Source organism: Silene latifolia, chromosome 9 (assembly GCF_048544455.1).
Source record: "Silene latifolia isolate original U9 population chromosome 9, ASM4854445v1, whole genome shotgun sequence".
Classification (NCBI taxonomy): domain Eukaryota; kingdom Viridiplantae; phylum Streptophyta; class Magnoliopsida; order Caryophyllales; family Caryophyllaceae; genus Silene; species Silene latifolia.
Window position 1 is genome coordinate 62,939,302 of NC_133534.1, and position 13,402 is coordinate 62,952,703.

The following is a 13,402-nucleotide window of genomic DNA, read 5'->3' on the forward strand; positions in this document are numbered from 1 at the left end:
TTTATGCATTTAAACAAAAATAAACAACAATGCAAACATAAATAAAACGTGATAACAGAAATGCATTAAAAACAATATGCAGACACAGATATGGATGCATAACCTCCCCAAACCAAACCGTACAATGCCCCCATTGTACCAAAACATGGAAAGGAAATGCAAACTAAAGGAAAAAGAGAGTAAAAGCGGAAAACTTACAAGATAGCGCGAATAAGGGGGCCTCCCCAAACCGACCATGAACATAGGAGGTTGCTAAAGGTCCGGAAAACCGTCTCAAGAAGCTAATCCAAGTCAAAAACACTCGATGTCCGTCCAACAGTGGTCGATCGAGTGAGTAGGCGTCCAAGAACTGCTCGATCGAAAAGACACTAGGTCGATCGAGTGGTTCCTTACTTTGCAGGTGGTCGATCGAGTACAATTTCACTCGATCGAGTGAATATAGCTGCAAAAGTGCTCGATCGAGTAGAAGAACTACTCGATCGAGTGGTCCTCGATGAATTCCTGCAAAATGAAATTAAAACAGCCCGCAAACTAACAAAAACAAGCTTACTGAGATAGTCTATGGTATAAAAACCATTTATTACAACTGAAAGTAAATAAAAATGCAAAATAAAATCGTCGGGTTGCCTCCCGGGTAGCGCTAGCTTCATCAGTCCCGGCTCGACCTTCTTTTTTTTTTCTTCGAGCCACTATAATTAATCATGATCAAAACAGCTCAAAGCGCGCAAAGCAACTGTCAAATAGCTGCGCATGTGCTGAAACGATGTAAGTAGCACCAGAGTGGAATAACAAAATAGGAAATAAAAATGTTTAACTTTTTAAGCCGAACAAATTTCCTATGGGCGCTCCTAAATTTATCCACAAAATAAAGGAGCGCGGGAGCAATCGTCAATACATTATGGTTTGAATTCAAATTAGCGATTTTGAGATGACATGTACGGTGGAAATTAGTTAACTTATATGTCCACATGGGAGGGGGTAAAGCATTAAAAGGACATGCATGAATCGAACGAGGTAATATACAAACAATAATAAAATTACCGTTTACTACCTCAGGTTGGTTGCTCTCAACTACGGAATCACTGACAAAGGAATGGATTACCTCATCCGTGCTAGGAACAATTACCGTCTCAGCCGCTTCTTCGTCAACCTCCTCAGTGGAATCCATCCCGTAAATCGCAGCTTCAAGTGTATCCGACTTACCGTGAATAAGGGAGGTTCACCGTAATCCTCATCATCGTCAAACTCGTCATCCAATATGAACCCAAGTGACGAATAAAAGCTCCCATCAATGGCCAATTCAGTCAATCGAGCAAATTGCTCACTCGATCGACCAAGTTCCTTCAAGCACCTCACTCGATCGAGTAACAAAATCACTCGATCGAGTACTATCCTCCTCTGTCGTCACTCGATCGAGCATAATGTTCACTCGATCGAGCACCTTCCTCATGCATGTCACTCGATCGAGAAGAGATGTTACTCGATCGAGGACTTTCTTCTGTCTGTGTACCGACATCCCTGCATACGTTTTGGAAATACGATAGAAAGTCGTCATCCGAAATATAGAAATCATTTTCCGCATTGGGCAACGCGGGTTCTTCATGGGAAGAACCGCTCTTGGTCAAGCACACCTCTTTTGATTTCCGTTCATCCAACCACCGTTAACCGAGCAATTTTGATTGTAACTCAAAGCAATTTCGGTGACTTGAGCACCCACATGTCTACCAAATTCCAGAATTAAGGATTTCAGCTCCGCGGTTTCTTTTTTCTCTACATCACGAGGATCTTGTTGCGGTGGCCATTGATGGGGTGGATGTGGCGGCACAACTACAGCTGCATTGTGCTCAGCAGGACCACATCCCCAAGATTTCTTCCTTTCCCAACTAGCAGGTTTCTCAGCCTGGGCTTCAAACTGAGCAATCAGTCGGGAGACAGATGTCATCTTGGCAAGAGGGATCGAAGGTACTCAAGCCTTCCCTTCGATAATCTCCCTCAGTAGCCTGTCTAATAAACCTGTAGGCCTATCAAAACAATGCTAAAGAAAAAGATAAGAACAACCTCAAGGTACTTAGTCTTCCCTTGAGGCGAAAAGACAAACAAAAATAAAACAGATAAAAAGCGTCGCCTCCCCGGCAACGGCGCCAAAATTTGATGCGGTCGTTTCTACACCAAAAATAAAATACCTAGATTTCGCTAACGAAGTCGGCGGCAAGTAGGGTCGATCTCCACAGGGAGGCTAAGTTGCTATCTATCCGTTAATTCGGTCTGTCAAAGTGTCACGGGGGTTTAAATTGATTCAACTAAACTAGAAATTAAGGCAAGGGAAAGAATTAACAAGAAAAAAAGAAAGAAGTATGCTAAGAGTCGGTCCACCGTGGCAGCTATCAGATCTATTATATCAGGAATATTAAGGCGATTAGACTATTGATAAGAAGAGCTATGGTCGTCACCTTTCGGTCCTTAAACCGCCCTAGAGTGTAAAAATGTGACTTAACTTTCGCCCTCACCGCAATACCCTATTGTAACTAAGCAAGCCTTCCCTTCCAATCTTTCGATCTAGGTCGGGGTTAACTAGGATTATGGGTCTCCTGCATGCATACATTCGACCAGATAACAATTAAATTGCCTAATACAATTCCTATCGCAGGTCTAATCTGTTTAATACAATTAAAGCATGCTACCACGGCTTCCCTAATCCTAACATACTAGGGGAAATTAGCTACTCATGGGAATGGGGGGAACAAGAATAAAATAAATAATAACAATAATCATTAAAAGGGAAGAAGAAAAGGGAAGAAGAATTACTAGATTAAAATCCGGAAATTGAAGAACAAAGTAACAGTGTAACGTAACAAGGGAAAGAAAAAGAGAATTAGAGTGTCTCCGGATAAGAGAAGATGGATACAAATGACATCCTAACTCCTATTTATAAGAAATTAGGGGTAGGATTAAACCTAATGACGGAAAATTAGACTAAAAAGCCCAACCCGTAGCAAAGTACACTCGATCGAGTAGAGAAAGTACTCGATCGAGCAAACTCAGCCAGGAAACAGCTCGATCGACTAAGGAAACTTTTCGATCGAGTAAGGGCATAAAGAAACTGGTCGATCGACTTAGGCTAGAGCTCGATCGACTGATTATTCAACCTAAAGCCACTCGATCGACTAGAATAGCACTTGATCGAGTGATAATTGACTTCAGCAGCTACAATTCTCGTTAATTTGACTTTGACTTGTCCTTTTAGCTCCCGAAACACCTTCACGCATCCCAAGACAGCTATAATTCCCGCTCCAAATCATCTCTTCCTCCAAATGCATGCAAAACGGACGGTAATTAGCTTGATTTCCGCTACTTTCCGGTCTATTCCTGCAAATAAGACAAAATAACCCAAAGTAGCATATTCGGGGCATTTCGTAGCATAAAACCACGATAAAAGCATAGAAATACGCGCATAAAATAGGCTAAAAGGACTATATAAAATGCACGTATCACCTTACTCGATCGAGTACCCTAGTTACTCGATCGAGTACCCAACAGGTCAGAAACTTTTCTAAAACGCCACTTACCCTTACTCGACAGAGTAAGGCCTACTAGATAGAGTACCTCAAGACTTATAAATACGGAGTATTACAAGCAACCTCACCTTAGTTTTACAACTAGCAACCACCTTAACCCTTTCGAGTCAAGTTCGTCAAACACGTTCTGATTTGAAATTGCATGTTTTATCGACTCTAAGTTATGGCACCTTGCCCGTTTCAAATGCCCTTTCATCTGCCAAAGGCAACATCCATTTGCACTCAAACAAACAAAAAACCCCCCCGAACTACGGACGTGGTTTGATTTCACCTTTTTAGGTGGATACGTAGGCAGTCCTTTCTTATACAAGAGGGATACAACCACAAAACCCAATCAAAACTTACAAAACATTTCGAACTACGATCATGTTTTGATTTCACCTTTTTAGGTGGATACGTAGGCAGTCCTTTCTTACACAAAAAGCATACAACCATCCCCATAATCAAAAAAACATTCCCTTATGTTTACCCACATACAAAAAACATCACCCATACCAACCTTTCAAAACAAGGGGAGGGAAAACATTTCCTTTTCCACAAAAATACAAAACAAAAAGCCTTTCCCCCTTCCTACAAAAATCCCATTTCCCAAGTGCAATGTTTAGGATTATTCAAGCCAAAATGCCTCTACAAATGGATGGAAGAAACAAGCGTTCACAATTTCTTTTGACACGAGTAATCCTCTTATTTAATTAATAATGAGAAGGATTACAAATTCAACAACAAATGAAGCTCAACAAGTCTACAACTTGTCAAAGCTAAGGTGTCGACTAAGATAGCTCACATAATAAAACTAGCACAAAACACACAAAATATAGCTAGTACAACATAATAAAAAAAACTCACAACAATAATACAACATAATAATAATGTGCATAATGGAGGTCTTCATTCTTCCATTCTACCCTTGCCTTTTCCCTTGTGGTACATCTTCCCCTTTTTCTTCTTGTTGGCCCGCCTAGCATGAACTTCCTCTTCGGAACGGATCCTCAACGGATCTACAACAGCGACGGACTCCGGTCTCTTGCAAGACCCCATGCTCGGTCCAAAACGACCCCATACACGACCCACTACATCTTTGGGAACCGATCTTCTCCTATTTGGTGGCCTCATCACATCCGGGCTAGCTCCATCAATATAGTCCTCAAAGAAGGCATGGTTGGCCTTGCCAACCTCTCGATACTTCAAGTCAACAACCTCGTCCATACGAGACTTGGACCTTTCCTTCAAGGTTTGAGCTCTTGACCACTTGACATAAGCAGGAGTCACCCATGTCGTGGCAACGGGGTTTGGTACCTCCCAAAGCGGTCGAGTGGCCCACCATCTTTTGAAAACCTCCACAAGCTCGGAGTTCCAAAAAACACTCTCTTGGATAAGAGTATCTTGAGCGGGCACCTTTTCTTGACGCCCCATTTGCCTCATGAGCCTCTCGGGATAAATGAAGGAAGCAACCTTCAAACCCACCACCATCAAAGAACGAGGATTAACACCCGAAGCGGGCAACCTCGTGAAGGACCTCAAGTGCCACCATGGCACCACCCAACGGATGTGAGGACCACCCTCCTCCGCCAATCTTGCGGCCCAATAGGCTTCAGTGGATGCGAAGCTATCTGAGTACAACTTCTTCCTCATAGAAAGGTGACAGAAAGAATAAGAAGAAGAATCAACCGGAGGCTCTACATACTTAGCCTCTCCAATAGCCACACTTGGAGGATCCTCGGAGATCCGAACGAGGGAACGTCTCCACAAGAGCCCTTCTTATCCAAAGCTTGGATGATCTCGCCAAGCACCAACCATGATGGATCTCTACCATGCACCATTTGCTCGACTACGTGCACGAGGGTCATGCTACCATAGCATTTTGACCCCTCCTTCTTCAAAGCATCAACAAAGAGGTATGCATGGACAAGGTAAAAGGCAAGAGCCCTCCTCCTAGCCACCTCCGAAACATTGGCATCCAATCGGTTTGAGAAAATGTTGATAAGAGCCAACATATCCACACCATGAGGAGCAAGGAGAAAGTTGACTTGACTTGTTGACAAACCCAACATTGAACGGAATTTCTCCTTATAACACAACCGAGTCGGGGGAAGCACCGGAACACAACCTGGCCACCCACCAATGGCTCCTACTACTTCGGCAAGAGGACAAATTTCACCTTTCGGGAAAACGAAAACATGATATTTTGAATCCCAAAACCGAGAGCATGCTTCAAGAAATGAGGATTGCACCTTGACTTGACGAAGCACCAACAATTGACCAACTCCCATACAAACTAGTTGATACTTCTCGGGAGGCGACAAATTCCGACACCATTGTCGCAACACATTTTCAAAAGTATCCATGAATAATTTTGTGGAAGAAGAAGAAAGATTTTTGTAGAGATGTTTTTCGTGTTTCGGATGATGATACAATGAAGCATAAACATCCCTATTTATACAAAACAATCAGCGCGTTTTTCCGAAAAAAAGGGAGAGCTGGCTTCTATCGCCAATTGGCTCGCGCCTCTTTGGGTTGTTCCTTAGTATTCCCACCTTGATTTGTCCCTTTCAAGGTGTGTTTCTTCCTGAAACCTCAAACCTCCCGCCAGAATGTTCGCGCCTCTTCGGGCCTATCCAGGATGTTTTGTGTTTTCTCACACTCATATTTCCTTATTTTCGCGTTTTCCAAAATCCGACACGGTTTCCATGACGCAGCTTTAACCATACGGGTTTTTCTCTTCTTTTTTTTAAGAGGGAAGGGCTAGTCGCCCCGATCCATGACGGATCGTTTCCATGTCAGTCGAAATTCCGAAAATTTTTCGTATTTTTTTTTCACAAAAATCGAAAATTGATAACACGACGTCAATTTTCTTCAAAATTTCAAGCTCTCACAAATCCGAGTTTTGATCGCACAAAAATCAAAAACCAAATACACTCGCAAAAATCTCCTTTAAATTCACCCCTGGCGGTTCGAGTTTGGATTTTTTTTCGAGTCACAAATCAATTTCAACAATTTCGATACAATTTAATTCAAGACACGAGTTAATTGTTCAATTTTCAAATCAATCCCTTTTGAGGAGCAAACGTGACAACTTGTCGCGGAATTTTCAAACTATCATTTCAAATCTCAAATTTCAATTTTAACTTCGAGTCATCGTGGTTAATTTCGTTTTCAATCAAATGCTTTTTACGTGTTCACGTTTATGCATACGTGCTACCTGTTGCCTGTTTTCTACACTAACGATGCAGGAACTAGTGCGACACAGAAGGCAACTGACAGCCGACAACGCTTCTCCGAAACACAACAGAAAAAAGCCAAAAATCTCAAATAAACCACAATCCAAAACCCATATATACAAACCGCCTCACGCAAAATACATCGACACACGTTTGATACAAACGACTGACCATACAAACAGGAGCTAGTACAGACATCTATCATACAGACACTGGCCTAAAACAACGAACTAGGGTCTATCTGCCACCTACCGAACTAAGCACTCCCTGTCCTCCCAATCGGAAAAGAAAAGGAGCAACACGGGAAACCGAGGAGCAACAACGGAAGCAGAGGTGGTTACCATGACGGTAACACCTCGCTCCTACTTCACGACAAAAATGAATACAGTGTCTGGCAGACTTTGGATGATGAGGAGGCCAAGAACCATGATGCGGCGCACCACCCTGATTTTGACCCCCAATCATCAGCCATCTTGCCTATGAGTCACAATAAAAAGGATGAGTTGGCCGCGTCAGCCGCCTCCCCTCCTCTGCGGAAGCATCCTCTACCACCATCTCGGCTCTGGTAGCCTCCCTGACCGCCTCTGCTCCTCCAGGATCATCCTCCTCCTTCAAGGCCTCAACGACAGACTCCATAGGTCCCAGATGCTCTCCTGCAATCAAAAACAAAACAAGAACGTCACCCGAAATTTCGGCATTACGACGGCATAAAATGAGCAAATCCAAAAAAAAAACCCGCAAAGCAAAACAAGGACAATCCCGCCCGAACTCAACTAAACAAAGCAATTTACAAAAAACGAAAAAAAAAAAAACGACTCGCCCTTCTTTTCAAACAAAAGACGAGTCAAAATAACAACAACAAAAACGACACCTCAAGACCAACACAAGGTCTGCCAACAACACAAAAAAGTTCCCAATGCGATGGGGCACTTTCCTACGGCTCAAAAAGGCAATTTTACGCCAATTTGAGTGAAAACAGGTCAACATTTCAAAACACGACCACAACGAGGCAACGTGATTTTACCGCGTCTCAAAGCGACCTAAACTACCAATGAGGTCCATTTCAAGGCAAACTGACTCAATTTAAGCTCAAACAGACACTTATTTTGTCAAACATAAGACCGCGTCCCAAAAGACAAAATTCCAATTTTGCCCACAATACCCAACGAAGGTTCAATGTGACAAACACGGTCTTCCCCGACTACAATACAACCTAGTGGGGCACACAACTCAAGTAAATAAACTTGACATTGTGAAATGAGACGGTTTCCTTGTCTCATTCACGTTTTTCGAGCATAGGGAGCAGGAGCGGGGACCAAAATGCAAACTAAAGGCACCCCTATACTCCTAAACAATTTTGTAACCTAATGCAATAATCAATTTCACTCGAAATTGGCTCATTCAAAAACGCCCAATTCGATTTTTGAGGGTATAAAATTTTGCCCTAATTCAATCAACAAAAAGACCAACAAATTCAAATAGATTCAAGAGGAATTACATACCTTGAGATGACATATTGATAATGGCACGAACTCAAGCAAGCTAGAAGACCCAACAATGGCGATTTTGTTGTTTGGTCGAAAGGTTGGAGAAGACGAAGTATGAATGACGAGCAGCCTGATTTCGCGTCTTTTCTACAAAAATAGGGAAGCCCCCTTCTATCGCCAAAGGGCTCGTGCCTCAATGAGGCTTCCCCTTGCTTTTCCAGCGAAATTTTGGGCTTTGGCCCAATTTCCCCACACAAACTATCAAATTTCAAACAAAGGCGATTAAAACCGTCATTTCCCTTCAAAAGCAATAATAGTGAAAATTCAAAATTCACTATTTCTTCAAATTTCAAGCGACGACAATTAAAACCGTCATTTCACAAAAATAATAGTGAAATTCAAAATTCACTATTTCTTCAAATTTCAAACGACGGCAACAAAAACCGTCACTTTAAAAACAATAATAGTGAAATTCAAAATTCACTATTTCTTCAAAATTCAAACGGCGGCAATTAAAACCGTCATTTCAAAAATAATAGTGAAAATTCAAAATTCACTATTTCTTCAAATTTCAAACGACGACAATTAAAACCGTCATTTCAAAAATAATAGTGAAAATTTAAAATTCACTATTTCTTCAAAACTCAAATGACGGCAATTAAAACCGTCATTTTAAAAGTAATAGTGAAAATTGAAAATTCACTATTTCTTCAAAATTCAAACGACGGCAATTAAAACCGTCATTTAAAAAATAATAGTAAAATTCAAAACTCACTATTTCTTCAAATGTCAACGGCGGTAACAAAAACCGTCACTTCAGAAAGAATAATAGTGAAATTTAAAATTCGCTATTTCCACGGCGGCGTCAAAAGCCCCATCTGTCAAAAAAACAAGTAGGTAGCAGGATTCAAACCCGCTATCCCCTCAAACATTCAATGAAAACACGGAGATTCCCCAATAGGATGTCGGGGGCTTCCTCACGAAGCCCGCTATTTCAAAGCAAGCCATCCAACGCGGCTATTTCCACGGTCGATAAATCGACCCTTCATCACGGCTGGCGGGACTTACAATCGCATATGGCTGGCGAGCCTTACAACGCATCACGGCTGGCGGGCCTTATAATCGCAAATGGCTGGCGAGCCTTACAACACATCATGGCTGGCGAGCCGTAGAATCGCATATGGCTGACGAGCCTTACAACGCATCATGGCTGGCGAGCCTTACAACGCATCATGGCTGGCGAGCCTTATAATGCACCGCGGCTGGCGAGCCCCTTTCATATACGTGCAGCGGCTGGCGAGCCCTTCATATATGCCAAGCGGCTGGCGAGCCCCTTCATATCCGCAGCATGGCTGGCAGGCCTTACAAACGCATATTCAATGCAGCTGGCGAGCCTTTGTCCGCAAACAATGATACAAATCAAGGACGTATCCCGAAGACGCCTCGGGTACGACTCCTTCACACAGCTGGTGAGCCTTTGTACGCAAACAAGATATGATTCAAGGACATATCCAGAAGATGCCTCAGGTATGACTCCTTCCTATGGTTGGCGAGCCTTTGTACATAGTCTAACGGACTTTAAACGACCCGCACGGATAGTCGACAAACTCTAAACTGTTCTAGACGACAGGTCCTTGGCTCGTACCCTCGAGTCGCCTTGGTGTCACCCTTCCCGATGGTAGGTCCTTGGCCTGAATCCTTTCAAGCCGCCTCGACGTCGCTTGGGTCTCCAGGTTGTAATATTCGATTGACCTGGGGGCTCTACTTTGACTTTTGCCCTGTCCAAGCTTCAGTCAAAGTGGGGGCTCTTTAGATACCCAGTATCTGCTGAGACTCCAACAAACACCCGATGATTATCGGACTACAACATGCTTAGGAATCGGTGCGTTTGATCGACAGTTTGAGTACAACTTTACGTCGGAAAACTTAAAACGATTTCGAAAATAAAACATTTCAAAACATTTCAAACGTACCTGGAGTGTTTAATGCATGACGACGGGGTTGCAATGACACTAAATAGAGTCAAAACCGACACCAGACAAAAAACCGACTCAAAATTCAAATCCCGACTCCAACAACGAGTCAAACTGAGTCAAACACAAAAACAAACCATTCAAATGCTTTGATAAGAGTGTCGTTGGGGCTCTCAATCAAACACATTTATAATACTCAACATACAACTAGTTAGCGGTAAGTCGAGGTCGATCCATGGGACGGTGTGCTTTGGGTTCTAAGTCTATCTATATCAATTTATGCTAGTGTCACAATTTGGTTGGGTTTGTAGTTGTGTCTAAACTAATGCATGCAATATAGTAAAACAAGCAATAAAAGGAAGGATGTAAACAAATGATTAAGAGTGCTAGGATATCATGGGGTCATGGGGGATTCATGGTGTTGATCATACAAACATGTTCACAAGGTTGCAAGCAATTAATGTAGTGGAGAAACCGAGTTGGTTTATGTCTTACGGTTCTTAGGAAGGGTTGGGTCCCGGAGCCGAATCGATTAGATTGTACAACACCTACAAGTCGACTTACTTTCCTCCTAATCAACTTCTATGCATGGTCTAACAAGACTCGAGTTGGTTTATATCTTATAAGTTAAGTTGAGTAGATAAGAGATGGTTGTAAATGCAAGGATTCATAGGCTTAGCATTTCATCAAACATAACATGTGCATAAAGTTGACATCACAACAAGCAAGCAATTTGATTATGAAAACATATTAGATTAAGCATGAATCAATCCCATGTTGGTTTCCCCTAATTACCCATTAATCCTAGCTAAAGAAACTACTCACTCATTATCATGTTGAACATGCTAGCAAGGTTGTCAATCATACCAACAAGGTAAAACATGATGAACAAGTAAGAAAGATTAACAATAATTAAAACAAGGATTAAGAGAATCATACCTATGGAGATTCCAATAATAATAATGCAAAGAATAAAAGAAGAAACTTGATTGGTTGATGGAAGGTTGTCAATCTCCCAATAATAACCCAATAATCTTCAATTACCCAATAATGAACTTGAATAATAAACTTGAATAATAATTAAGGAGAGATTAATGTGTAATTTGTGGAAAGATTAAAGAGTAATCTATTCTAATCTACTCCTAATCTAATCTAAGAAGGATTTTCTACTCTAAAAACAACCTTATTTGATTAATTACAAAGATGGGGTATTTATAGTGGAAATTAGGTGGGATGCATTAGGTTAACTAAGGGCTAAACTAGTAATTACACTTTTTAAGTTGATCAAGGAGACTCCGGTATTTCTTGAAGGAAGGGAGTCTTTCACGGAGCTTGAAGAACACGAAATCGCTGGAAAGGAATCCGGGCGGATTCTTGTGGGGACGGACGGATTGTGGCAGGGGAATCCTAGCGGATTCAAGAGAATCCGGGCGGATTCTAGTGGGGCAATCCGAGCGGATTTAAAGCAGGACGCTCGGATTGTAGACAGGAGACGGGCGGATTCTGGGACAATCCGCTCGGATTGTTCTTCAGCAGTGATTCTTCTTCTTTTCTTCCCTTTTTGCTCATTTCCATTTTATTCTTGCGAGGTTGGTCTTTAGCCTTTGCTTCCTCTTCATACTAGTCCATCTAGTGTCATCAATAAGCTTCCAAATATGCACGAAAGACGGGAATTTCCGCCTTATTATCTCCTTTTCTACAAAACATATGAAATGCGATAGACAAGCAAATAGGAAGGTTTTGACGGATAAAATGGTCATAGAATGTTATAATAGTATGCAAAATAGGCTCAATTAGGGGACTAAATGTGCGCATATAATGTTCACATCAAATATCCCCAAACCGAACCTTTACTCGTCCCGAGTAAAGAGGTGACTAAAACTAGACCTTTATTTAAACTATCCTACTAATATAACCGATATGAGACAATTAGCGGGTCTCACTCTGCCCCTTCAACTCACAACAAGACAAGCATGAGGTAGGATGCCTTCTTGCAAGGCAAGGTGGGTCTTGCCAAAATGGCGACACATCCAAACATTAAGCGCACAAATTCACATAATGGATGCATCTACAAAAAGAATAGCCACTTTCCTCATCTAAGTGGCGGAAATTATCTACAAGGGAAGCAATTCAAGGGTACACAATCCTTCATAGATGCAATTCGTTCAAACTACTAAGCCTAGAAGGATACCAATAAATCACCTCCAAAAGGTGTCAAGCTAGGGTACCTTTGTCCTCAATCGTTAAATGCTTTTGTCAAGAGTAGACTCCCTATGGTGTTAGAAACACTGGAGGATCGCGGAATTCCCCCTCTTGCCTAGACAAGAAGAAGGGTCGTCCCCTCTCTACCATGCACAAAAATGGATACGATGGATAAAGGGATCGATAGATATTTGAGTTTCACTTTGGGAGTTTGCTTTTGTTTTTTTGTTTTCCCCCCAATTTCATTGGCATTTGACATTTGAGAACACTTTCTTTTTGCCATTTCTTTTTGATTTTTGGCATTTCAATACTTGACAACTTTTTTTGCATTTCTTTTTGAACATTTTCAAAGTCACCCCAATTAGTAACGAGGGTGCCTTGTATTTGAAGCTTAGGAGTTCTATTTTTGCTCCTCTTTTCATTTGATGCATTTTTTGCAAACTTTCTTTCACTTTTCATTTCATTGAACTCAAATTGATTTCTTTTTGTGCCCATTCCCTTTGATGACAAAAATGTATGGTAGAACATGGATGAATGATAGAAGTATGCATGGTTTCAAGGGTCACCTTGGAATAAACGGTAGCCAAGGAGTTATCACACCACAAGGTACTCTTGACTCGGCCTTAAACCATGGGTCAAAGGATACTAGCATGACACATCCTAGGGTGTTTTACAAGCATTCTAACAAGCAAAGTCTTAAGAATAAAAAGCATCTACTAGGGCCTATATACACTTGTCAAGCTTCCCAAGTAGACGGTTTCACAAAATTTTTCTAACATGCAACTACATGCCATGATGCAACTAGAATATAAACATCCTAATGCATATGCTTCTACCAACTAATATGCCAAGTAAACTAAATGCAAGTCCTAAATTCACATTGTTATACCGCATCAATCAAAATAAAGCCACATAGTCATTAACATAAAGAGGAAAAAGGAGATTGG